The sequence below is a fragment of the Lampetra fluviatilis genome, chromosome 16, assembly GCF_964198595.1.
Source record: "Lampetra fluviatilis chromosome 16, kcLamFluv1.1, whole genome shotgun sequence".
In the NCBI taxonomy this organism is placed as follows: Eukaryota; Metazoa; Chordata; class Hyperoartia; order Petromyzontiformes; family Petromyzontidae; genus Lampetra; species Lampetra fluviatilis.
The window spans coordinates 2,657,501-2,685,099 of record NC_136290.1 but is presented as its reverse complement, the minus strand read 5'-3'; positions in this window follow the sequence as shown (position 1 = coordinate 2,685,099).

Below are 27,599 nucleotides of genomic sequence, written 5' to 3'. Positions count from 1 at the left end.
CAACAAACGGTTTTAGCCTAGAGGGGTGTACAAACCACCGGCGCCTGCCCCATTTGATTCGAACGCACTGAGGCCTCAAAACCTCGACAACCTCGACGGGGCCCCGCCACGGGCGCACGAGTTTAGAGGAGGTCGCGAGTGGTACCTGGGGACAGTGCAGCCATGCCCTGTCCCCCGGCTTCCACTGCAGCACGTGCGCGCGAGCCCGCCTGAGGCGCTCGTTCGCCTTTTGACGCCTGTCAGAATTTAGCCTCGCAGCATCCCGCGCCTCAGTCAGTTTGTCAAGGTTAAATTTAACGTGTTCATCCAATTTAATTTTACCCAGCGGCGCGGGGATCTGCAGCTGTGCCGGAACAGGTGGGTCGGGTTCGCAGCCATACATAAGAAAGAATGGTGAAAATCCCGTCGCAGCATGGGGAGCCAATCTGTATGCCGCTAGAACCCCTTGAATTTGTAAGTCCCAATCAGTCTGTGAGTCCGAGACTTGCTGCGACAACATAGACGAGATGGTGCGATGCAGACGCTCGACCATCCCGTCCGTTTGCGGGTGATAAGGAGAGGTTCGAATTTTTTTCGTTCCTAGGAGATCACAGACTTGTTTTAGGAGTTTCCCGGAAAAATGTCTACCCTGGTCGGTCAACAACCGCTCCGGGGCACCTTTGTCCATGACATAACCTTGGACAAAGGCGTCGACGATGGCTGCTGCCGACTGATTCGCCAGGGGCCAGGCCATAGGCCAGCGCGTAAAATATTCGACCCCAGTAAGCAAATATTTATTTCCCCTGGGGGTGGCGGGGAATGGCCCCAGAATGTCCAGTGCGACCAGTTCATTTATTCTGGAGACCTGGATGGACTGCAAGGGCGGGTTCGACTCCCGTGCTGGTGGTTTGCGCTGCGCACACTGAGGGCATGCCGCCAACAGATCAGCGACATCCCTAGTCATGCCCGGCCAAAAATAATTCAGCTGGAGCAAGGCGAGTGTTTTCTGGGTACCTAGGTGGAGGAGGCGCTCATGAGCAGCCCACACCACCTTACCCCGTAGGCCAGAAGGGACCACCAGCCGGTGACGCTGGGATTTCCCGTCCCAATGCATAAGCAAGCCCGCATGGGTTTCCCATGCGTCGGCATGACCCGTCACACGCCCCCTCTCCCCGGCGCGACGACGCAACGCGAGGAGGGAGGCATCCTCCAACTGGAGGCGCCCCCATTCATCAACGGGCAATCCAAGCAGGGAATCTCTCCCCTGTTCGGCGATATCAATGGGGACTACCGTTTCATCGTCGGCGGCCGCCGCCAGGACCGGAACCATCATGTCCCCTACTGGCTTGCAACGCCCCGACCCCAGGAGGCATGCGCATTCGGAGGCGGTTGGCATCCGTGACAGAGCGTCAGCGTTGGTGTGGCGAACGCCCTTACGATAAGTGGTTTCAAAACTGAAATCCTGGAGGACCTCCAGCCATCGGGACAATTGTCCCGATGGCTGTTGAACCTTCAGGGCGTACTGCAGTGCCGCATGATCTGTGCGGACGGTGAAATGCCGACCGTACAGATATGGGCGATACTGTTGGATGAAATAGACAATTGCCAACAGTTCCCTACGGGTGACACAATATCTTTGCTCCGTTGGAGACAACACCCGACTGCCGTACGCGACCACCCGTTCCACGCCGTCAACCACCTGGGAAAGCACGCCTCCAATACCCGTGTTGCTCGCGTCGGTGTCGAGCAAAAACGGCCTCGAAAAATCTGGGTAAATCAAGGGAGGAGCCTTCACCAGCGCGTCCCGAAGGGAGCAGAAAGCAGCTTCCTCATCCTGACCCCAGTGGAACCGGACCCCTTTAGATGTTAACGCGTGTAGGGGTTTTGCAATCGTTGCAAAATTAGCGACGAAGCGACGGTAATATGATGCGAAGCCAATAAAACTCCTGACCTCTCCCACCGTGGTTGGAGTCGGCCAGGAGCTGACACACTGCGTTTTGGCGGGATCGGTAGCAATACCCGAGCGCCCTACGATGTGCCCCAAATAACGCACCGACTCGCGTAACAAATGGCATTTCTGGGGCTTAAATTTCAAATTAGCAGCCCGCATCTTTAGGAAAACCGCCCGCAACCTCTGGAGATGTTCGTCAAAAGTTTTACCAAAGACAATAACGTCATCCAAATAAATCAGGCACGACTCCCATTGCAACCCAGCCAAAACCAATTCCATCAATCGCTGGAAAGTTGCCGGCGCTGAGTGTAAGCCCATCGGCAACCGGTTGAATTGGAACAGGCCGTGCGGTGTACGGAAAGCAGTTTTAGGCTTAGAATCATCGTCCAGAGGAAGCTGCCAGAATCCTGAAAGTAAATCTAGTGTGGAGAAGAATCGCGCTCCCGCCAAAGCGTCCAGCGATTCGTCCATCCGTGGGAGCGGGTATGCGTCGGCAACCGAAATTTTATTAAGGCGCCGAAAATCCACGCAAAACCGCAACGAGCCGTCCTGCTTTTTAACCAGGACGATCGGCGCTCCCCACGGGCTGGTGGAGGGAGAAATGATGTCGGCGGCTAACATGTCATCAACAGCCGATTTGACATGGTCCTTTTCGGCGGGACTTAACCGAAACGGATTTTGGCGAATTGGCGCGCTGTCACCCGTGTCAATATGGTGACGCAGCAGGTGAGTGCAACCCAAATCATATTTATCACGACTGAAAACGTCGGAAAATTCCCTCAGTAGCCTTCTAAGCTGTTGGCGCTCTGAATTTGTCAGGTCCGTCGATTCCGCACAAAGCGCGTCGAGCCACCCTTCATCGCTGTCCGAATGTGGGAGCATCCGGGAAGCAGAGCCAACGTGGTTCGCGACAGGTACCTCGCAGGGCATCGGCGTCGCATGCGCGAGCACCGTCCCTTGAGGAACCACCACCGTCTGCGATCCCACATTGAGGACCGCGATGAAAGGGTCCCCGTCCCCTCTTACAACGGTCTGGGCCGGAATCAAATGAGGTCCATTAACCCCGGCCCTAGACGGTCCCAGCAAAACACCCTGATCCCCTATGCCCTTAGCGAAGGGCTTACGAAGTTTCAGAGGCACTAGCATTTAAGCTCCCGGCGGCACACGAACAGTCTTAACAACGAACGCCGGTACCGTCGCGAACGCCGTCGGAGCCGCCGCAGGGGATGGCAGGAACGCCATGCGCCGCCCCGACGGAAGCTCAATGCATCCTTGGTCGATCAAAATACGAATGGGCATTTTGCCTAAGAAATCCGTCCCCAGCAGGCACGGAACCGCCAGCGAGGAGGAAACGAAAATCGGCCCCGACAATTTGATGTCCCCAATAGAAATTTGCGCTCGAATCTGTCCCATGATGCCGAGAGAGCCCCCGTTAGCGGCATAGAATGGGACGTTAACCGGCATTAAAGGCCGGCTTTGTACGGGCAGAATATTGTAAATTAATTCCGAAATGATTGTCGCCGATGCCCCCGTATCGACCAAGATGCGTACTTCCACCCCGTCAATGTGTCCGACCACGGCCGACGACCCTGACGACGCGGCTACCACGCGATGGGCCAACACGGACCACTGTTTGGGCTCGATTTGAGTCCCCGCAGTGATCCGCGTTGGCCCCTTGCAACGCGACATCGGCCCCCCGTTTGTTGTGGTGCGAGAGTGTGCAACGGGTGGGTGCTTTGGCCAAACATGTGTGGTGCTGCGACTCGCCGGATCATGTTGCTGGAGCTTGGGAAGAGGAGGGCCGGCATCCCGTCGAGGCGTCGTCCCGCGCTGTCGCGGAGAGCGGCACCCCGAGGCGACGTGGCCCCGGACGCCGCAGTTGAAACACCGCGGGAGCCCCGGTGGAGACGATGGGCGGTTGAAACGGCTTGACCCGTCCCGGGCCGACCGTACTTCTTGCGCCTGTTGCCGTCGATGGTCGACGGCGAAGAGCTCCTCCGTCGGAAGGGTGGCTGCAGCCACCGCACGCCCTGCCGATGCCCTGCTGGCTTTCTGCCACAGGGACAGAAGGTTGGCGTGAAGGAGGCGCGCCGCCTGAAGAGAGGTCATCTCAGCGTCCTCCTGTGCGACGACAGCGATGTCCAGGTCGTCTGCCAGGAGGAGTATTTTCTCCGTGACCATCGCGTCCACGCCGTCGTCGTCCATACGGGGAAAAGCCGTCTTAGCCAGCGCTAGGAGGCTCGTCCTGTATGCCAGGGGCGACTCCTTTTCACCCCGCTTGCGCTCGTAGAACTGCTCTCTGCATTCTGCTGAAGGTCCATAGACCCCGGCCAGCAGTTGTAGCGCCTTCGGCAGAGTAGACCGCTTCTCTTTCGGCGCCGATGTGAGGGCGGCGAGCGCGTCTGCGTCGAGGAGCGCCGGCAGCGCGCAGAGGGCTTCATCGTCGGACCACCTTGCCATTTCTTGGTGGGCGATGAAGCGTCGCTGGAAGCCGCCCCAGTCGCCCTCTGCACCAACAAATTCTTTCAGCGGAGGCAGCCGTTGTTGCAGCGCAGCGTTCGCCTTGGAAGTCTGCAGGCTGTTATCCCCGGGACTCGGCAGTGCGTCGGCGCGAATGGCAGATGGAATCGCCTGTCGCCGATGTGATGACGCTCCCTCCGCTGGTGATGACGCAGCTGTCCCAGCGAGAGCGGTGTCGGACCCAAGGTTGAGCCTGGCCACGCCCTCTGCAGCTGCCGTAACGATGGCGGGAAATTCAAAGTTGGAGTCTTCAGAAATGGCGGGAAGGCGCTCAGGCCGACGACTCCCCTCGCCCCGTGGTGGACCACCAGCCCCCAGCCGCGTGATGTTTTCCAGCGTGGCGGCAGCGGCGTACAGTAGCTCCGCCAGTCTCTCGTGAGCCAGCCGTAGCGCGTCTGGCTGCGGCCCCTCTTCATGCCGATGCCCCGGTAGGAACGCGTCGGCCCCCGGCTGCGCCATGTCTTGGTGAGCCGTCTCGGGCTCAATGACTTCAGCAGTGTCCTCCTCCGGTACTCTGGCTCGAGTTGTCTGGCGTGTTTCCATGTCCGTAGTTCTTCTGACACCAGATGAAGTACCGGTGAAGACGATGGACACCCAGGTTGAGGCACACGTATCTTTATTCAAGCTTGTCGGTACAGGACAGCACTAGAGGGGGTAGCGGCCCCCTCACCCGGATAACTGGGGATACCCCCTAGCTAATCCTGACCTATCCCCAAGTCCTCCACTAACGGGCTAGGGGAGGCTGACTGGCCCGACACTGGTGAGTTGGGCTACGGTCTCCGGAGTCCCAGGGTCTAACCCTGGTTCACGGAACCACGCCTCTGGCTCGATCCTCTGCAGCCCTTACAAGGGCGGCGTCGAGGGGAGTCCAGGGCTCTAACTAGAAGATCTTCCTTCTTCCTCCTTCGTTCCCAGACTCCGCCCACTGTGTTTGTTACCCTTTGGATCGTATGCACCCACAGCCCTCCCGTAACAGCCCTACACATTTGGAGGACATTGTTGCGGCAGAATAAGTAGTCATGTTATCTACAAGGTTCCAATCAAATGCGGACATTTCATCTGTTAATGTTAAGTGTGATTGTAGGAGACATTTGTCTAAATTATCAAGTTCAAGACGGAGTAGTCTTATCCTCTCTGAGATTAGAGAAAGGCTCGCTCTGAATTATATCCGTTTGGCGTTAGGAGTAGCGACAAGGTAATACCGACCACAGTGTAAATGTGGTCGGTATTACCTTGTTGTCGCAGCATCTCTTCAGAAAGGTGAAAGACTCGATCATGTGAGCCACCTTGTCTCGTAGTCTGTTAAAAGCTCTAACAGATGTGTAAAAACCCTACCCGTAGAGGTGGTTCAATCTTGATTTGAAGCTTTCGTGACTGCAGGCATCCATACTCTTACACTAACATCTGCTTCTGTCACTTTTAACGCCAAACTAATCTTATTCAGAGCTAGCCTTTCTCTAATCTCAGAGAGGATAAGACTACCCCGTCTTGAACTTGATTATTTAGACAAACATACACCAGGCCCTCAAGATGATTGGGTACTAGGACCGCATTATTCCCAAAGCTGTTTTTCCAACCATGGAGAAACAACCCCCTGAGAAGCCGATCAAAACTATCGCGTTACCATACATAGCAGGTGTTACCAAAAATATTTCGAAAATCTTAAACAAACACAAAATCCAGGTCCGATTCAATACAGTACACAAAATCCGTTATCTAATCGCATCTGTGAAGGATGTGATTCAGGAGATGCAATATCCTGGAGTTTACAAACTTGTGGTAGCAGTTACATTGGGGAAACGAAACGACATCTCTCGGACCGTGTTCGCGAACACAAGGCAGATCTGAAACACGGCAGAAAACCAATACCTCTGCCATGGCTGACCTTTGTTATAATGCTGTGGGCTCGCATGAAATGTTTTTTTCCGAGACCAAGGTACTCTGCAAACCTTCCGGCTACTATAAAACGTTTGTTCATGAAGCCATCCAGATATATAAACATAACTTCAACCGAGAAGATGGATACAAATGGAGCACTCATTGGAAGGGTGTTATTAACCAGGTAAAACCTTAACTCTTTATGGATGTTTATCTGCCGGGTACTTGCCTATTTTTCCGAGATAATTTCTCCCCGCATCCCCAGCTGTCCCAGCCTCCCACTTCCAGCCCTGCCCACTCCCCCTCCTCTGGCCTCACATCCTTTCTCCCCCGAGCACTCACGCAGCGCTCCCCCCTCTCTCTATCTCTCTTTCCTCCCTTTCTCCTCCCCCCTTTCTTACCTATATAACCTCATGCCACGGCAGCTCTCTCGCCCACTTTAGCAAATATTTTCTTGCTGTGGTTGTCCCACCTGATGAAGATCGCTTGTGTTGTGATCGAAACGTCGTGATTTGTTTTATTTTATTTCTAACTACGTGACTTTACCGACAGAACCAAAGAGTATATGGATTCTTGCAGTCACGAAAACTTCAAATCAAGATTCGGTAAAACATCTTTAGTACCAGATATTCGTTTTTGTATTTTGTGTACTGCGCCAACTCTGATTCGGATGTTTTGTTTTTCCAAAAATCTGGCTAGTTGATGTACGGTATTTTAGTAGTTTGAATTACTTGGTCAGTTTAACTCGTGTTATTAATTACAAATATTTAAAATACCTTACATTGTGGGAGTAATGGATAAACTAGTGAGATTTTTGGAGAAAAAAAACATCTGAGTCAGAAGATTTATTAACGAAGCATTTAACAGAAGGTTTATAACGGATGAATTGCACTTGTGCCCAATGCTATGTTGAGCAGACAGTAAGAATGATCAGCACGAGACTAAATTAACACCAAAGAAATATGAAATACTCCCAAATACAACTGTCAGCAGTGTTAGAACACGCATGCCAACAAGGACACTCATTGACGTTCTGTGCAAGACTAGTTACTACTGGCCAAGACTAATTAGAGAATCTATCGAAATGGAGATAAATACAAATAATTAATAATAAAGATTTTTGGGATTCATCGCGTTATTTATAAATGTGTCGTAACCCTCCACCACCCGACACAGCTGAACAGTAAAAAATTGTCACGTTGACAAAAGACAAATTGTCGTGAACTATTTGACTTTTGTCAACGTGACTCAATTTTGGTGGAGAGTTACGACACATTTATAAATAACGTGATCTAACCAAAAAACCTTTATTATGAATAATATTGGTCGCGAAAGCCTACGTGTTAAATACAAATAATCTTAACCATTCGGATAGCTACAGCCTTAGCGCTGCTCAGAATTGAATGTTCAAATAATTGTTTAAATGCATGCCTATACAGGTCACCATTCATAAATGGGGATCAACTGTATGCAGACAATACCAGGTGCTGTTATTTTATTGCACTCAAACGACAGAAGGTACAAGAATAATGTTCATGCACAATGTACATTGATTAACATATCAATAACCCAACCGGCAATGGATACCCCCATTGTTATTCATATGCATACATGAATCCACCCCCTCCCCCTTCGCACAAGAAGGGCTCACAAGTGACGTCATCACATCTATCCCTCTTTAAGGAATGAAAGAGGAGGATTTATACACAAATCTCCGGTCGCCAGATGAAGCTGTTTGTAATTACTGGCCAAACGTCATATTCAGATTGTAAATGTTGTGGATTTGCTCTCCAACACACCGGTCTGCTGTACTTGTAATTAATTGGCATGTTCTGTTTACGTGACAAACCTTACTGTGTCGGGTGGTGGCGTGTTCCGCGACACATTTATATTTACGCAATCTAACTCATGAAACCTATGTTATGTATTACCAACTGTAAATAAATTGTCTTGATAATTCACATTGACTCGAGTTCGTTTGTATGTATGTATGTTGAATTTCTTTCGCATAGCCAACCGTGCTAATCAGAGTAGCAATTTGCATTGCTATTCTTTTTGCATTGCGAATTTGAGTGGGAAAAATGTTATACATCACAAACGGGTTACACACGGTAAAATTTTTGACACCAGCAGCTCACAGGCAAGAGGCAAAGTTACCTCTTGCAACAGGGCTCATTAACAATTTTTTTACTTAGCGCCATCGCACAGGCTGAGTGGCTGCTTGGTGAGTGATATGTCACGTATACATGCCCTGTAAATGTGAAGATACAAACTTGCGATAAATATATATATTTGCAACTCACCGTCATAACACTTTACGGCCAGTTCCCGCTTCACGAACAGGTTGTGTGCCTGAGGCCCGTTCATTGATCCAACTCATTGTAAGTTGACACTCAGTGAACGAAAGCCCCATTTATGACAACACAGAGATAACACATTCCGTGAGAAAAAAAAAACTTTTAATAACAGCTTGACAACGCCGAATTGCACTGGCGATACGAACCACCCAACCATTTGGTTTGGCGGAGCCAGCTGTAATGAGTCCTAACATCACCGCTGAGAGTGTGTGTACGTGTGCGCGTATGTATATGTGCGACAGGGATGTTCTCTGGCTTCAACATTATTTAACATCTAATAAAGAATAATTATTTCATATTTTAATAGCAAATGCTAAGACATACATATTCACCGTCATTTTGCAACAAAAAACTGAAGGCACCCAATGGGTTCTCCCTTCTCTCCGGTTGTAGCCAATATTTTCATGGAAATATTTGAGACGGACGCCATCCAGGCATCCACTCTACGCCCGTCCTTGTGGAAGTGGTACGTGGATGACACGTTTGTCATCTAGCCACATGGCCGACCGGCTCTAACCAATTCCTCAACCACATCAATTCCATACACCCAACCATCAAATTCACCATGGAGGTAGAAAAGGATGACATGCTACCTTTCTTGAATGTCCTAATCAAGAAGAGACCAGATGGCTCGGAGCCATTCTGTCGACAGGAAAGTAACCCATACTGACGCCTACCTAAAACCTGATTCCCACCACCATTCATCCCAGAAGAATTCCCTCATCAAAATGCTACACCATAGAGCTCAATGTATCTCCGAGCATTAACACCTGACCAGTGAACTCAAACACTATGCAATCAACAAAGCCATCACCCCAACCGTGAGGAAGGAGCCATCTGAAGATCCAATGAAAACCATCACCTTATCTTACTTCGCAGGGATAACCAAAAAGATTTCCAAAATCATGAACAAACACAAGATCCAGGTCCGATTTAACACAGTGCATAAAATTCGTGACTTGAACCCATTTGTGAAGGACAAGATTCCTGACATGCAATATCCAGGCGTCTACAAACTAAGCTGTATCTGCGGCAGCAGTTACATTGGGGAAACCAAACGACATGTCTCGAAACGTGTTCGTGAACATAAGGCAGATCTGAAACATAGCAGGACCAATACTTCTGCTGTGGCTGATCATTACTTTAATGCGGCTGGCTCACATGAAATTGATTTCTCAAAGACGATGGTACTTTGCAAGCCGACTGGCTATCAACAAAGATTCGTTCACGAAGACATCCATATATACCAGGGGTCGGCAACCTACGGCTCCGGAGCCGCATGCGGCTCTTTACGGGCTGCTTCTTGACGATATGTACGTATGTACATAGATGCATTGCGGCTCTTGAAATACTGAATTTTGTACCGAATTGGAAAGAAATGGCTCTTCTTGTTATTTTGGTTGCCGACCCCTGATATATACAGACCCAGACACAATTTCAACCGAGACGACGGTTTTAACCACAGCAATCATTCGAAGAATGTCATCAACCACTCTGGGTCATGACTTGATTTGTGTTTTCTTGTCCACCTCCACCGTCAGCAGTGTTGATGTGTGAAGCGAGGTGCAATGCTATGATTGGTGTAGAACTACTGCCGGTGTAGGAGACCTCTCTTACATTAACAGCTGCCCAGCCCATCTCTAAACCTTTATAAACAGCCTCCCTCAGCAGCGTTCCCCCTCTTTTTTCTCCTGATGACGATTGCTTGTGTTGCGATCAAAACGTCGTGATATTTTAATTATTTTTAAAATTATGTTATTGTTATTATTTTTTCTATCAACGTGACTTTACCGAAAGAACCATATAATATGAATTCTTGCAGTCACGAAAGTTTCATGTAAAAATGTAAAGGCTATTTCCTCCAATATTTGAGGTGCCGCAGGCCCAGCAGGGTCAATCCCACCTTGCCCCATTTTGTTATATGAGCGGAGGGATTTCTCCACCCCCAAGAACTCAGAAAAGCTCAAAATATATTAAACTAGATTCGAAGCTTTCGTGACTGCAGGAATTACTCTTTAGTTATTTTAGTAAAGTCATTTCGAAAGGAAATGAATTAAATAATAATAGAATACGACTTTTTAATTGCATTATATTTCTAAGTTTGCTATGTTTGTTTTCTCATTCATTCGTACCTGATGATGCTTGCTTGTGTTGCAATCGAAATGTCGTATTCTATTATTATTTAATTTACTTTCTTTCTACGTGACTTTACCGAAAGAATCAAAATATATTCCTGAATTCACTAAAATATTTTAAATCAAAATGTATGCTGGTAGTGATTACAGTGATGGGCCAGCTTCATGGTGATTATGGGACTCGAGTTGGTCGGGTGATGCGGATGGAGTGATGGAGATTGGTGATGTTCGTGGGGGTTGGAGAGGGTGATTGCATGAAGGATGGGGGTCATGCTGATTGGGAGAGTGGCTTAGGTTTGATGGGGAAAGCAACTGCATACATGTCAACCCCTTATCAGTGCCTACCTTATTACAGACCAATTCAGACAGTATTAGTCACCCCGTGCCCTTATAAATCTCAACGTTCATCCTACAAAGTCCCATCAAAAGGGAGAAACACAAACAAATTTACAAAAAATAAAAAATAATTATTGAATATGTAATATATAGTACATGAAAAAAATTGCTCGTAAAAAAGGGCTTTACGCCTTATGGACCTGGAAACTCAATTTCCCCATACAAGAATACAGGTAAATCGTATGGGTTGACAGGTATGCAACTGAGATGTGGAGGGGGTACAGTGTGATGGGATTGGGTAGGGAATGGTGATGGGCGGTGATGATGGAGGACATTGGGGGACATCGTGATGCGAGTGGAGTTTTGAAGTCGCGCCCCGCTCCTCTTCACAAAATCCTCACGGGAGTTCCACAGGTTCCTGCTGAGGTCGGCCTCCCCGAGGTCAACCTCATCTTCATTGAGCACCGAGTGCGGTGTGTCAACATCCCCACTGGGTAGACAGGCAACCGGACCTATTGCTGTCCATCCACCTCGTGTGCCGTGCCGGCCATCATAGATGTTGCTCTCTAAGTGCACTTGCCCCAAGAGTATGCTAAGGTTACAAGGGGGATATTTGTCTTTGTGTTCGCATGTGAAAGTGTGAGTGTGTGTTAAATTTTAAGAGTTTACTCCTGAATAGCGCTCTGCTCCCCATCGTAAAATCCACGCGGAAGTTCCGCGGGTTCCTGCTAGTTAGTAGTATTACACGTGTTTGTTTACCCAGCAAAGCCTCATTAAGTCTCCAGACTCTTTAACAGGAGGGCCATATTGCCCAGTTTTCATCGCAGTAGGGGAGATGTGGCTGTGTGTGTCATCACAATGGAATAACATGCAGGTCATTTATCAGCAATTGGATGTTTGGCCAATACCAGTTTTACGATGGCCGGAAACCATGCAGAACAGCGGGAGAACATACAAACTCCACTCAGAAAGGCACCCTAGTCGGTAATTGAACCAAAGCCCTTTTTGCTGTGACGTGCAACCACTCGGCGAACCTGCTGCGCTGACACTCTGTCACCCACTACCAATGATAGCGAGAAAGCTTGGAATCCTGTCATCGGATGTGACTGCATACCACACAGGAAACATTCTAGACAGGTACAGTCTTCATGTGTTTGGTGGCCTTGGGAAACAAAAACAACCTCATGTACCCCTAGAGGTCACCAGCAGGGATAGAGGTCACTAGCAACAGGGTGGTCTCCGTCTGTCCTTGTATGTCGATCTCTCTCTCTGCATCTCTCTTTACATTTCTGTTTCTCTATCTGTTTCTATGTCAGTCTGTGTATCACTCTGTGTCTGTATCTTTCTCCCTATGTTTCTGTATTTATGTTTCTATCTCTGTGTCTGTCTCTATATACATGTGGAACTTCTTTTGTACCGTAGATAGCCAACCGTGCTAATCGGAGGTGCGAGGGAAATACAGCCTACTAAACACAAAAAGAAGTTTCAAGAAATGAGTTTTCAATCTATATTTAAAATTGCATACCTCCAGTGGCTTCCTTATATCGGGACAGCGTTCCAGACGGGCGTAAAACTGCATCAGAAAACACGCGATGCGGTGACTGTCTTTGTTCGATGGCCAGCCAAAAGCCACTGTGAGGATGACCGGAGTCCTCGTGATGGTTTTTCTCTGTGCCTGTGAAGTATTGGAAAATGACGGCAGGAAACTCCTTGACGGGAACACACTTCTTTTATTAAATCTTGACTTGTAACAATACAACGCGTGGCCTCTCTTCTTCACAATGCGCTTCTCTTGACTCTGGATTCTGTGCTGCCGGCTCTCTGTGCCTCGTGTAGACTCCGCGCCTCGGCTACACTCCTCTCTCGCCTCGTGTAGACTCTGCGCCTCTGCTACACTCTCCACTCGCCTCGTGTAGACTTTGCATCTCTCTCTCTGGCTACACCGTATGCATACTCGGCTCGTGTAGACCTTCCTCTCTCTCTGGCTACACCGTATGCATACTCGGCTCGTGTAGACCGTTCTCTCTCGCTGGCTACACACTATACATTACTCAGCTCGTGTAGACCGTTCTCTCTCGCTGGCTACACACTATACATTACTCAGCTCGTGTAGACCGTTCTCTCTCGCTGGCTACACACTATACATTACTCAGCTCGTGTAGACCGTTCTCTCTCGCTGGCTACACACTTATACCTTACTCTCCTCTACTCTCCATTACTCTCCATTACTCTCCTCTACTCTCCATTACTCTCCATTACTCTCCTCTCCGGGCTCTATCTCTGCACCTTCGTCTTCCTTTCTTAGATGGTTCCACTTCTGCCCCTGCTCCTCTGTGCATCACCTTATATACCCCTTCTTCCCGGGAGACGGAGCGGATGCGGACCTCAACGTCGGCACCGCTCCTCAGTTACCCAATCCCCACGCGCTATCCCTACGATCCGGTTCCGCTCAGCGCGTGTTTCCACTCCCCGACCAATCACACCGCGCTGCTACCCGATCACTCCCTCTGGGCGCGTCACCGGCACACAGCCAATCAGCAGCACTACCCCCACCCGCGCACTGACGCCTGCTCCTCCCCGTCAGCGCGCGTCACCACACACACACCCGTACATACGCGCTGGCACACGACATATACACCCAGCGCGTATCACCACTACATCACCCCCTCCCACATAGCTCGCAGCCGGCCCGGCTGCTAACAACAACCAACCGCGACGATAAACGACAACCAACAAAAAAAAACCCCGTAACCCCCCGAGTGTGCCCCGTAACATAACACAACAACAACAACAACAAGAATAACTATGTACAGATTGACAATGAACCCGAAAAGTCAACAATAACACGATACGAGCAAATTCGAAACGAACGCGCCCCACGTCCCTGCGACTACACGCAGTGACGAGGCGCTCCAACTGCCCCGACTCCTCACGAGGCAGGTCATGCAAAGTAGCACGACCTGGCGCGAGTCCGTCTGGCTGGTCCATCGTATGGGGCGGGACACTGACGACCGTCCGGCGGTTCCGGCTGCTCCAGACGGCGCGGAACGGGCCTGAAAGGGCCGGCCCCGCCGCGGAGATCCGGCCGCCGGTGATCGGCAGCTGTCAGTTCCGAGACACCTGGGAGCAGATCAGGCGAAAATACGTGTGGATCAGGCAGAGACATTTCCCCCTCTGGGTCGCCGGTCACGTCACACGCCCGGCCATCACGACACAAGGGGAGGCCATATGGAGGCGAGAACGGTTTCAGTCGGGAGGGGTGAACGTACCACCGGCGCTTTCCCCACTTTATCTGAACGCACTGGGGCCGTGCAACGCGCACGACCTCCACGGGTCCCCTCCACGGTCTCAACAATTTAGGCGACGTAGCCAAGGGTGCCTGAGGGCAATGCAGCCAGGCCCTGTCACCTGGTTTCCATTCGTGCATGGACACCTTCCGTGCCCGCAACCGTTCATTAGCAATTTGGCGAGCCCGCGAATTAAGCCGCGCGGCCTCCCTCGCCTCTGTCAACTTGTGAATATTAAACTTAATATGTTCTGCCAAATTAGAATTAGTTCGTGGAGCGGACAGGCCAAGTTGCGTTTCTATTGGCGGGTCAGCTTCCCGACCGTACATCAAATAGAATGGGGAAAACCCCGTAGCTGCATGGGGGGCCATTCTATACGCGGCAAGGACTCCCGGGACCTGCAGGTCCCAATCTACATGTGCCTCGCACACCTGCTGGCACAGCATGGAAGTCAAGGTTTTGTGGAGTCTCTCCACCATCCCGTCAGTCTGCGGGTGGTACGGGGAGGTACGCACCTTCTTGGTACCCAACAGATCGCACACCTCTTGCAACAATTTACTCGAAAATTTTTTACCTTGGTCGGTCAGCAGGCGTTCGGGAGCCCCCTTGTCCAGGACATAGCCCTGGACGAAGGCATCCGTCACAGCCGCTGCCGACTGGTTAGCGAGAGGCCACGCCATAGGCCATCGGGTAAAGTATTCGACCCCCACTAACAAATATTTATTCCCTCTCGGCGTGACTGGGAAGGGCCCCAAAATATCGAGTGCAACGAGCTCGTTGGTACGCGAGACCTGAATAAATTGCAGCGGTGGATTAGCTGCCACGGCCGGTGGTTTACGCCTGGCGCACTCAACGCACCCCTTCAGAATATGCACCACATCACTTCCCATTCCCGGCCAGTAATAGTCACGCTGAAGCAGGGCAAGCGTCTTGTTAACACCCAAGTGCAAGAGGCGTTCGTGTGCCGCCAAGACAACCCTCCCCCTCACAGCGGAAGGCACCACGAGTGCGTTCCGCCGGGACAAACTGTCCCATTTCAATAACACGCCCCGCTCAAGTTCATAGGAGCCAGTACGCTCCTGGTCCCCCTCGGGACCCCCAACCTTGCGGCGCAATGCTAGCAGCGAGCTGTCCGCCATCTGGAGGCGGCCCCATTCGCTGAGCGACAGCGAGAGCAGCGAGTCCCGACCCTGAGAGGCAGTGGAATCATCCCCGATCGGTGCGCCCGCTGTCGCAGCCAGTGCCCCCATCTCCCCCGCAAGCGTCGGTTTACAGCGCGCCGATCCCGACAAACACGCGCATTCATCACAAGGCAACAACCGCGACAAGCAATCGGCATTCGTGTGTCGCAACCCCTTACGGTACGTAGTCGTAAACTGATAGTCCTGGAGGACTTCCAACCAACGCGACAACTGGCCCGAGGGCTGGGCGACCCTCAATGAATACTGTAGCGCCGCGTGGTCCGTTCGGACTGTAAAGTGACGACCATAAAGATATGGCCTAAACTGCTGCACAAAAAAAACAATGGCAAGCAGCTCGCGACGGGTGACACAGTAGCGCTGCTCCGCCGGAGACAACACCCTACTACCGTAGGCGACAACTCTTTCGACACCCCCAACGACTTGGGATAGCACCCCCCCAATGCCCGTGTTGCTAGCATCCGTGTCCAGCAAAAAGGGACTGGCAAAATCGGGATAACACAAGGGTGGGGCACCCACCAAGGCGTCCCGGAGGGAGCAAAACGCGGCCTCCTCCTCCGGTCCCCATTTGAACTTCACTCCCTTCGCCGTTAGAGCGTGCAAGGGTTTTGCAATAGTGGCGAAGTGCTCAACGAACCGCCGATAATAAGAAGCAAACCCGATGAAACTACGCACGTCGGAAACGGACGTAGGTGTCGGCCACGAACCGACACAATCCGTCTTCGCGGGATCGGTGGAGATCCCCGAAGAATCGACAATGTGACCCAAGTATCTAACGGACCTACGAAGGAGGTGACATTTGGCCGGTTTAAATTTCAACTTAGCCGATCGCATTCGCAAGAACACCCCTCTCAATCGCCGGAGGTGTTCCTCAAACGTTTTACTGAAAACAATGACATCGTCCATATAAATCAAGCATGTATCCCACTGCAAGCCCGACAAAACCAACTCCATAAGTCGCTGAAACGTCGCTGGAGAGGAGTGAAGTCCCATGGGTAACCGGTTAAACTGGAACAGCCCCCCTGGAGTCCGAAATGCTGTCTTAGGTTTCGACTCTTCGTCGAGCGGCAACTGCCAAAACCCCGATAACAAATCAAGAGTCGAAAAATATCGCGCACCAGACAATGCATCGAGGGACTCATCCATCCTGGGGAGCGGATACGCGTCAGCCACAGAGATCTTATTCAGGCGACGGAAATCAACGCAGAATCGCAGGGACCCGTCCTGCTTCTTAACCAGCACAATAGGCGCTCCCCACGGGCTAGAGGAGGGCGAAATAATATCGGCCTCTAGCATATCGTTAACAGCCGACTGAACATGTTCCTTCTCCACGGGACTCAGTCGGAAGGGATTTAGCCTGACCGGCGCCGCATCGCCCGTTTCAATGTGATGGTGCAACAAATCCGTGCACCCAATGTCATACTTATGTTTACTGAATACATCAGAGAATTCAATAAGCAACTCGCGCAGCGCACCCAACTGCGCCGCCGACAAATCGTCCGAGGCGGCACATAACGAATGGACCCACTCAAGGTCTTCCCTTGGCTCAACGTTCCGCGCGGGGCTCGAGCCCACCTGCGCAACCAACCCATCATCCCCAGGGACCTGCGCCGCGTGAGCCAGCACGGTGCCCTGCGGAATGACAGCTGGTCGCGACCCCGCGTTCAAAACCATCACAAACGGATCCCTGTCAGCCCGCACCAAAGTGTGAGCCACCGATAAATCAAGACCCCCGACAGCCTTGTTAGAAGGACCCAAAAGCATACTCTGTCCCGAAGCCTCCCTCACCCATGGTTTCCGCAACCGGAGGGGAATCAACATCTGTAAACCCGGGGGCACTTGCACTGTCTGCGTCGCCACCGCTTGTATCGTAGCGCACGCCGTCCGAATGTCAGTAGGGCCCGTCAAAAATGAAATCCGGCGACCCGATGGCAGTTCAATGCATCGTTGATCGATAAGAATTTTAATGGGCATTTTAGCCAAAAAGTCAGTGCCCAAAAGACACGGAACTGCCAAAGAAGACGAAACGAAAACGGGTCCCGACAATTTGATATCTCCAATGCAAATGGACGCCCTAACCTGACCGATAATGCCCAACGATCCCCCATTAGCGGCGTAAAATGGCACATCCACTGGAAGCAGCGGACGACATTGGACCGGAAGAATATTATAAATGAGGTCCGATATAATAGTTGCCGATGCCCCCGTGTCCACTAACACCCTAATCTCAACCCCATCAATAGATCCCGTAACAACGGACGAACCCGCCGAAGCAGCCACAATTCTATGCCCCAATTCCGCCCATTCAATGTCTCCCTGGTCCCGGCCGAACCCCCCTCGCCGAACCGAATCCCCGAACCTTAACCGGCCCTCCTCCGCCGCAACGCGGCGTCCCATGTGTGCCGAATAAACAGGCCGAGCGTGTGAGGTGCCGCGACTTGCCGGGGATTGTAGAGATGACTTGGGCTCTCGGTCGTCGTCCAGCCGAGCTCCCATGGCGCGCTGCCGCGGAGCGCGGCACCCGGACGCCACGTGGCCCCGGAGGCCGCAGTTATAGCACGTGACGAGGGTCGGAGTAGATCTTGGTTGCTCCGACTTTCGGCCCGATCGCAGAGGCGACCGGGCCCCCGGCCTCCAGTCCCCTGGTCGTCCCGTGGCGAACGCCTCCTCTCGTGGGCTGACGACTTGGGGTTCGGCGACCACCAAACCCGGGGCTGCGACGACAGCAGCGTTGCAACCAACGCCTTGTTTCCGTTGTAGGGCCTCGTGCGCTTGAATACTCGTGGCGACTCTCAAAGAAGAAATATCAATCTCGTCAGCTGTGTTGATAGGGACCCCCAGGTCCTGCGCCAACTTGAGCAGCTGCTCCAAAACCATCGCGTCTTGGCCCTCCTCGTCCATCCGAGGGAACGCAGCATCAGCAAGAGCCAGCAACGCCGTGCGATAGGCCAGCGCGGTCTCCGTGGCCGCTTTCCGTCTTGCGTAGAACTGATGGCGGCACGTAGAGGGAGGCCCGTAGACCCTGGCCAACAACCCCAGCGCATCCTTCAGCGTGGAGCGGTCCGACTTCCGTGCAGCCCTGAAGGCCGCGAGCGCATCGTCGTCCAGCATGGCGGGCAATGCCCGCAGCGCCGTAGCATCGGACCACGCTGACATCTCTTGATGCGCCAAAAACCTTCGCTGAAATTGGCCCCAGTCTCCGCCTTCCGCCTTGAAGGCTGACAACGTGGGCAGGCGCTGCTGAAAAATGAAGTCATCCGCCTCGTGGTTCCTCTCCGCCTGTCCGTCGGTGTCTAAGATGGCGGCTCCAGCAGCAGACGTAAGATGGCGGACCCCCTCGCTCGCTGATGACGTCGATGCGCGCGCTTGGGAACCCACCACCACGTGGCGCTCGCCGTTCCCGCCAAAAGTAGGCCCAGGCGCAATGGCGGGAATCCCCCATTCGTTTTGGCGGGAATCTGCGGGGCGACCTTGTAAAATGTCCCCCACCGTCCCCGCTCCTCCCGACGAGCTGATCTCCGCCAAGATGGACGCGGCGGCGAGCAGCAGCTCCGCCAGTCGGGAGTGCGCCTCACGAAGCCCGGCGTCTGTCCCCGGTCGCTCGGCCGGCGCCGTCGACGGACCCTGCAGCGTGGGCAAGTCCTCTTCCTCACCCCCCGCCACCAGCGGCCCCGAGTCGTCCAGGTCTTCCTCGCGGTCAATCCCGTGGGTCCTACGGGTCTTCCTCGTCTCCATACTTGGAAGCCCGTTTCACTTCTGATGCCAGATGAAGTATTGGAAAATGACGGCAGGAAACTCCTTGACGGGAACACACTTCTTTTATTAAATCTTGACTTGTAACAATACAACGCGTGGCCTCTCTTCTTCACAATGCGCTGCTCTTGACTCTGGATTCTGTGCTGCCGGCTCTCTGTGCCTCGTGTAGACTCCGCGCCTCGGCTACACTCCTCTCTCGCCTCGTGTAGACTCTGCGCCTCTGCTACACTCTCCACTCGCCTCGTGTAGACTTTGCATCTCTCTCTCTGGCTACACCGTATGCATACTCGGCTCGTGTAGACCTTCCTCTCTCTCTGGCTACACCGTATGCATACTCGGCTCGTGTAGACCGTTCTCTCTCGCTGGCTACACACTATACATTACTCAGCTCGTGTAGACCGTTCTCTCTCGCTGGCTACACACTATACATTACTCAGCTCGTGTAGACCGTTCTCTCTCGCTGGCTACACACTATACATTACTCAGCTCGTGTAGATCGTTCTCTCTCGCTGGCTACACACTTATACCTTACTCTCCTCTACTCTCCATTACTCTCCATTACTCTCCTCTACTCTCCATTACTCTCCATTACTCTCCTCTCCGGGCTCTATCTCTGCACCTTCGTCTTCCTTTCTTAGATGGTTCCACTTCTGCCCCTGCTCCTCTGTGCATCACCTTATATACCCCTTCTTCCCGGGAGACGGAGCGGATGCGGACCTCAACGTCGGCACCGCTCCTCAGTTACCCAATCCCCACGCGCTATCCCTACGATCCGGTTCCGCTCGGCGCGTGTTTCCACTCCCCGACCAATCACACCGCGCTGCTACCCGATCACTCCCTCTGGGCGCGTCACCGGCACACAGCCAATCAGCAGCACTACCCCCACCCGCGCACTGACGCCTGCTCCTCCCCGTCAGCGCGCGTCACCACACACACACCCGTACATACGCGCTGGCACACGACATATACACCCAGCGCGTATCACCACTACACCTGTGTCCCTTTGTGTGTGTGTGTTTGTAGGCCTGGGCTCTGTGTAGTTCTTCGTGCTTTCGAAGTCCCTAACCCTCTGCTCACAATCATTAAGGACCTTCATGATGGTGAGCGGGCCCGGGTAAAACTACGTGGCCGGGAGTCAGAGACATTCCCTGTACACCTTGGGGTGCGACAGGGATGTCCTCTGGCTCCCACATTATTTAACATCTATTTTGACCACGTAGTTCGTGAAGCCTTCAATGCTGTACCGGAGGAATTTCCATTTGGTACAGATACAATGGAAGGCTGATCGATGCCCGTGTAATTGCTGCTCACTCAGAGGAGGAGTTGGAGGCTCTGCTGCTGAACCTGGAGCTTGCCACTAAGAGGTGGGGCCTTACCATCAGCCCCACCAAAACTTAGCACCTGCCTGGGTATTTTGTACCATCGGACACTCCACCCCCACAACTCCCAATTGGTGATAGGACAGTTGTGGAGAGAGTGGAGAGTTTCCCATACCTTGGCAGTGTGCTCATGACCGTCTCCGGTTTAACAGCAGAGGTCTCACTCCGAATTAGTCGAGCGGCATTATCTTTTCATTGGTTGCATAACGCTGTTTGGAAGCTACCTGGTCTATCACTCCACACAAAGCTTCAGGTCTTCTCAGCCACGGTCATTCCCTGCCTTCTCTAAGCTTGCGAAACGTGGACACCCTTAATGGGACATCTTAGCCGGTTAGACACATTTTTTCTGGCCTGCCTACGATCCATCCTGGGTTTAACCAGGCTGGATTGTGTGAGGAGCTCACAATTCCTTGAAAGATGTGGACAAAGTCCCATTGGTGAGCTCCTCCGGCAGGCAAGGTTGCGTTGGCTGGATCATGTCGCCCGCATGCCCAGCCACCACATGCCTTAACAGCTTTTGTTCAGCCGGATCGAGGGGGTGAAACGGGCGCGGTACGGGCTAGAGTAAAGATGGAGTGATGTGGTATAGGAGGATGTGGAGGTGAGTGGACTTGCCGATGACTGGTACCAGCGGTGTCAAGATCGGCCTCTGTGGAGGAGACTCGTGAAGGACGCTACTGTGCAGTTGGATGCAGTCGCCCTCCAACAACAAAGGAGGGCGGAGGAGCGACGCTCACAACAATGCGCGGAGTGCCGGGTGTCTAAAGCACAGCAAGTTGGCACAGTAGGGGGCACAGGTGGTGCATCAGCCAGTCGTCTCAGTCAGTCGACCCGTGGCATCTGGGTCTGCCCCGTGACCTCATGCCAGCGGGCGTTCGACACTTCACGTGGCCTCAAGGTGCACATAGCCTGATACAAGCGTCGTGGTGACGTAACCGCCACTTAGTTGCGTATGGTATTTGTTGTTGTGTGTTTGTTTCTCACTGTACTCCTATGTCTCTCACTGACTATTTCTGTGTCTATCTTTCGCTGTGTTTTGTGTTTGTTTCTCTCCGTGTCTTTCTCTCCCCCCCTATTTGTCCATGTCAATGCGCTCATTATTTTCCATTACAGATTTTCGCCCGTGCGTAGCCGCCCCGATCGTCCATTCCTAATTCCAGTCCTGACTTTAGTGCTAAAACATTTTACAATACGAGAATCACAGTCACATCCACCTCATGCCAATACTGTACCATATACTTAGCATGAAGACGTAACTAATCAGGCCTATTCACCATGTAGAGTGGTGAAAGTTTCCGTGGAAAAATATTGTAAAATCATTGTAGCTCCCTATGAAATCAATGTTGGAGGAACTGGAAAGTACATGCTCACATGTAAACAGTACCTAGGGGAGTTATTGAAGGCAGACCGGAATCATAGCCAGGACAAAAGAGAGGGGGACGACGTTAGATGGAAGTAATTCTGAATATCGACGTAGCTATGTGCTCAGGGAATCACGTTTACAAACGGTGCATCTATCACCTGCTGTGACGTATGGATCAGACACACCGATATATCAAATGAGTGTAGCTAATACTTGGACGAGGAAGACAATGACATATGATCTCTCGATTAATGTATCAGCATCTGCGTGCTGAAGAAGGAAACAAATGCATGGAAATGTAAAACATTAGTATAAACTGAGATTGAAAACATCTAGATTTGAAGCTTTCGTGACTGCAAGAATTCATACTCTTAGTTCTTTCGGTAAAGTCACGTAGGTAAAAAATGAAATTAAAATGAATTATTAATTTAAATTTCATGTTTTTTTACCTAAAAATAATAATTAATTTTTAATTTTTTTTTACCTACGTGACTTTACCGAAAGAACTAAGAGTATTGAAAACATCGGTAGACCTGCTGCTGGCGGATGGTTCCTAGGCACGCAGTTATGTAGCCCACCAATAATTCAATTCGTCACAATTCAGAATTTACAATTGCATTTATTGTTTGCTTATTCCTCGTTTTTTTTACCGTCTCCTGTGTAGACACGCACACAACAAAAGCTGGGCGGTGGCGGCGACGCTGCTGCACGTGGCTGCAGCACTGTGGAGGCAGCAGCGAATGGATCACCGCACTTCGATGTTGTGAAACTCCCTTGCCATGGGCGTCGAGGAGGTGCCATACCCTGGCTATGCCAGGAGAAGGCGGTACAGAAAGAATGTGGACTGCATGGGATTGAGTGTTGGCCCCCTTCGCACGCATGGGCATCACGGTGGTGAGATGTTACCTTCAACGCCTGGTATACAGGAGGTCGTGGATTCGATCCCGACGCAGACGCCTGCTGTATATTTGGAGTTTGCATGTCTCTGTCTCCCCGTGGTCGCGTTGATTTTTTCCGAGTCCTCCGGTTTTAACCTCCTCAGATAGAGAATAAACGAGCGTTTTGAGTATTTGACTGCTATAAATTTCCACAAGATACGCCACTTCGTTGAGCTATCATTTGGGGCCAGGTCGTTTCTGAAAAAAGAGCTGCAAAGCTGAGTGAACTTTACCTGGTAAACATTTTTTTGTTTAGTTATTCTTCAGGTGCTCCGGTTTCCTCCCACATTGATTGGCCCACACCACCTCAAATTGTAGAGGACCGCAGAGCTTGGGCAATCGTTGGCGCCGACTAGTCGCCTGGCTGCTGCCTTCCCGCTCATCCGTGGTTCCTCCTCGCGCCTCAGAGTCGTTGTCTTCTCTGCGAGAGCGAGCGAGTGATGTGCGGTAGCGGCGTGTTGAAAGTTGACATTATCATATTTATTGACACACTCGGGGACGGATAAGGTGGCGTGACCTCACATGCATGACAACTGACCTATCGCCCTCACCACTCACCAGATATCATTCACCTGGCACACACATGATATGCTCATCAACCACCACACACCACTCACCTGATCCGAACCAAACACTCCAGGCATTTGCCATTCACTCGCACACACTCACTCCATTCTCACCTATTCGTCCATAACATTGACAAAAAACACGTCTCATTCACAATCCTGTATCTGTCTCATCGCATAAAACAACAAAATCAATGTTTTTTTTTATCCCATCAGCCCCACGGTCTTCTTGGAGTGCATAAAGTCAGCAGTATTAGTTCAATACAAAGCAAGCTATGGGCTCGCTTCGACATTCAGCGTCTCATCAGTAGTCAGGCTTGCCCCAACCAACGTTGGTGAATCGCAAGATACTAAAGATGCTAATAAGCAAAGACGCCCCACCCCCGCTAACTTCAAGATAATGAGTCCAAGTTTTCACGCAAAATGGTATACTGTAGTGTGATATATTCTGATATAAAGTACACATTACTCAATTGGGATTATACATAGCCATCCTCCTACTGTAAAAACTGGCATATAGTATCGTAATTGTATAGTGAATATACAGCAGTGTGATATACAGTAGGGTGTGTAGAATAATACACTGTGTAATATTACAATGTATAGTCGAAGTTATAGAGTGGTGTATAGTAATACAGTATATAATTTAATGTTGGGTTTGTCTATGGCAGTATATAGTACGGGGTAGACCCGTGTGATGTAAGAGAAAAAAGTTTAGCTGGAAGCATATTATATTTTTTGCGACATAGAATTGTAATGTATTACTTACTGTTAGTAGCTCAGCTTATTGGAGAGTATATTTAGTATACTGATGATACTATGTAGTTTATACTTTAGTTTTTTACGTGGTGGTTTAGTTACTGCAGCTACATACTATTAACATTCCTTCCCTTTATTAATGCTACCCCTATCCGCTCCCTTTGATGCTGCTAATCCTGCATAATGCACGGGCATAATATGACTTTGAAACCCCCCGCCCACCTCCTACGCATTTCACAAGTAGTACTAATCCCATATCTGTATTTCCCATAAAGATGCTAAATTCCTCTTGATATGCAAATTATTTTGTCAAGGCGCTCTTCCCCCTCCAACCCAGCTTAAATATACGCTCCAAGCCTGGGGTGTTTCATTCAAACGCTGTCTTCTCGACAGACCTGTTCTTCACCTGAGGACGGCTGCTTGCGTTGTGGTCGAAACGTCGTGAGAATTATTTGATTATGTTTTATTTTTATTATTTTATTATTTCCATTCTACGTGACTTCACCGAAAGAATCAAGAAGATGAATCCCTGCAGTCACGAAAGCTTTAAATCGAAAAGCCTCATAATAATCACGTCATACTTGACACCACTCGCTTTTGGCCGTCTAATGCGTATTGTCTCCGTGGCACAATAGCGCGTTTAGTCCAGCAGGGGCTGCTCCGGCAGTGTTGTTGACGTACGTGTTGGCTTTACGTGCTATGAAGAAGAGCAATTGACCAGATGTCGCGTATTAAAAAATAAATACTTTTAAGACCACAGTTTGTTATTTACGAATTTTCACTGAGTTGTCATTGCACTGCAGCACGTGACTTGTTTTTTTAATCGAGGTCAAGAGTCATAACATAGGCAATGTGCAATTCCAAAGACACCCATGGGTAATTATGGTGGGTGTTTCAGGTTGCCATCAAACACCCGACCTGTGTCACGCACTGGATTATATATTTTTTAAAATTCTGAGATAAAATTCATACGTCGTACAAAGTTCACATTTAATACCATAGCCAGCTGGATTAATACGGTCAAAATAAGTTATCTTCCGATTCTATTCTTTGAGAACTACTCAAATTAATGCTGCGAAAACACACCGGCTTATGTAAACCGATTCATAATCTGTGCCATAACTCACACATGTCTCCCTTTTTGCCTCTCCAGAGGCTGGCCTCACTCCTTGCCTTGGCCTCGCCCCTCCAACAGTTGGCCCTGTTCAGCTCCATCCACCACATGAACCACAGATTTTTCTTTAAGCTATTTTAGAGGCTATCTGCCATAGGTTATCAGTTTCTAGTTAAAATCAGCTGGACCGTAAAATGAAAATTACAGGAAACCCTCGACTTACGAACACCCGACGTATGAGCACCCGCCTTAGGAACACCTGCACTGAAGACTCGGCCTAAAATGAGTACCAGTAAACATCGCCATTTGGGAGACAAAGGCGGTCCACTGTGGTGCTGGCCACCCACCCTCTTGTGTGCCGTGTCGGCCTTCATATTGGCTCGCTAACTGCTCTCGCCCCAACAGTCTGTTAAAGCTATGTGAGGGATCTTAGTCTGTGTGCATGTGAATGTGCCTTAACAGCTGTGACGATTATCCCCGAGCACCTAGGTCTACTTAGTCTGAAATGCCTACCTGGTGCGGTGTGTAAACAACGCCACTGTGAAGAAAAAGGTCGCCGGGCGTGGTGCTGGCCACCCACCTCGTGTGCAATTCGGTCCGTCAGATGTGCTGCTCGCTAACAGCACTTGCCCCACCAGTCTGTTAAGGCTATAGGGGGATCTTTGTCTTTTTTTGTGTGTACGTGAAAGTTGGGTCGGGAGCAGTAGTGTAGTTGTGAGCGCTTTGTTGTAATGAAGACGTTAGCGCGCTGCTCGACGAACCCAGCGACCCGAGTTTGATTCTCGCTCAAGGCCAACACCAGTGAGGATTATCTTAATGCGTCCTGGGCCTCCCCTAGGTCGACTCAGCCTGAAATGAGTACCTGGTGTGGTGTGTAAACATCGCTACTGGGGAGACAAAGGTGGCCGGGCATGATACCTACCCCCTCGTGTGCCGTGCCGGCCTTCATAGATGCTCACTAACAGCACTTGCCCCGACAGTCTACCAAGGCTACACGGGGGATCTTTGTTTTTCTCTTGTATGTCGTTAGAACAGATTCCCTTCGTAAATCGAGGACTGCCCAAATCCTCGCCGAAGTTTCGCGGATTCCTGCTGATATTGATAGCAATACCGCAATTACATGTAACCAGCCCGAACTGGACATCTGTAAAGAAGAGATTCATAGCTCATCGGATCCCTCCAGCCTAAATGAAGATTATGGTTCTGATGTTAGGGAATTTATAGTAATGGTGCAATTAAATTTCGATTTAAAGCTTTCCTGACTGCAGGGATTCATATTCTTGGCTCTTTCGGTAAAGTCACGTAGAAAGGAAATAATAAAATAAAAAAAAATAAAACTATAAAATTCTCACGACGTTTCTATTGCAACACAGGCAATCATCGCCAGGTGTGAAAACCACAGCAAGAAGATTTGAAAAAGTGGCGTTTTTTTCTTAACGTCAGCACCACGGACAGCAACTAGCGGTCATTCAGACGGACGAGTCCATCTATGCTCGGAACGGAGGAGGGGGGAGAGAAGGAGAATGGAATGCGGTCTGAAAGTCACCGTTAGCGTGAACACAATCAATTAAGACCCGAAATGGTTAATCACATCCAATGATTGCTAAGCCAGAAGAGATTCTTTCATGAGACTATCCACATATACAAACACAGAGACAATTTCAACCGAGAAGATGGTTTCTGGCTGAGCAATCGCTGTCCTGGGTTGTTAAAGTTAAGAAAAAACGCCACTTTTTTCAAAATTTCTTGCTGTGAATTTCACACCTGATGATGATTGCTTGTGTTTCAGTCGAAACGTCGTGAGAATTTTGTTGTTTGATATTTTTATTACTTTATTATTTCCCTCGTACGTGACTTTACCGAAAGAACCAAGAATATAACACAAACAAGTGTTGTTGTTATGTTATGTAACAACAACACAAACACGCTGTTGGGGACGCTTGGTGCATCGCCCGTTGGAGAGCCCCGCCCCGCACGCCCCCCCATCCCCCGCAAGCCCCTCCCCCTCAGAACCCTCCCCCCAATCCCACGCGCCCCTCCCCCCCACAGACACAGGCCCCGCCCACCGTCGCGTGACGTCAC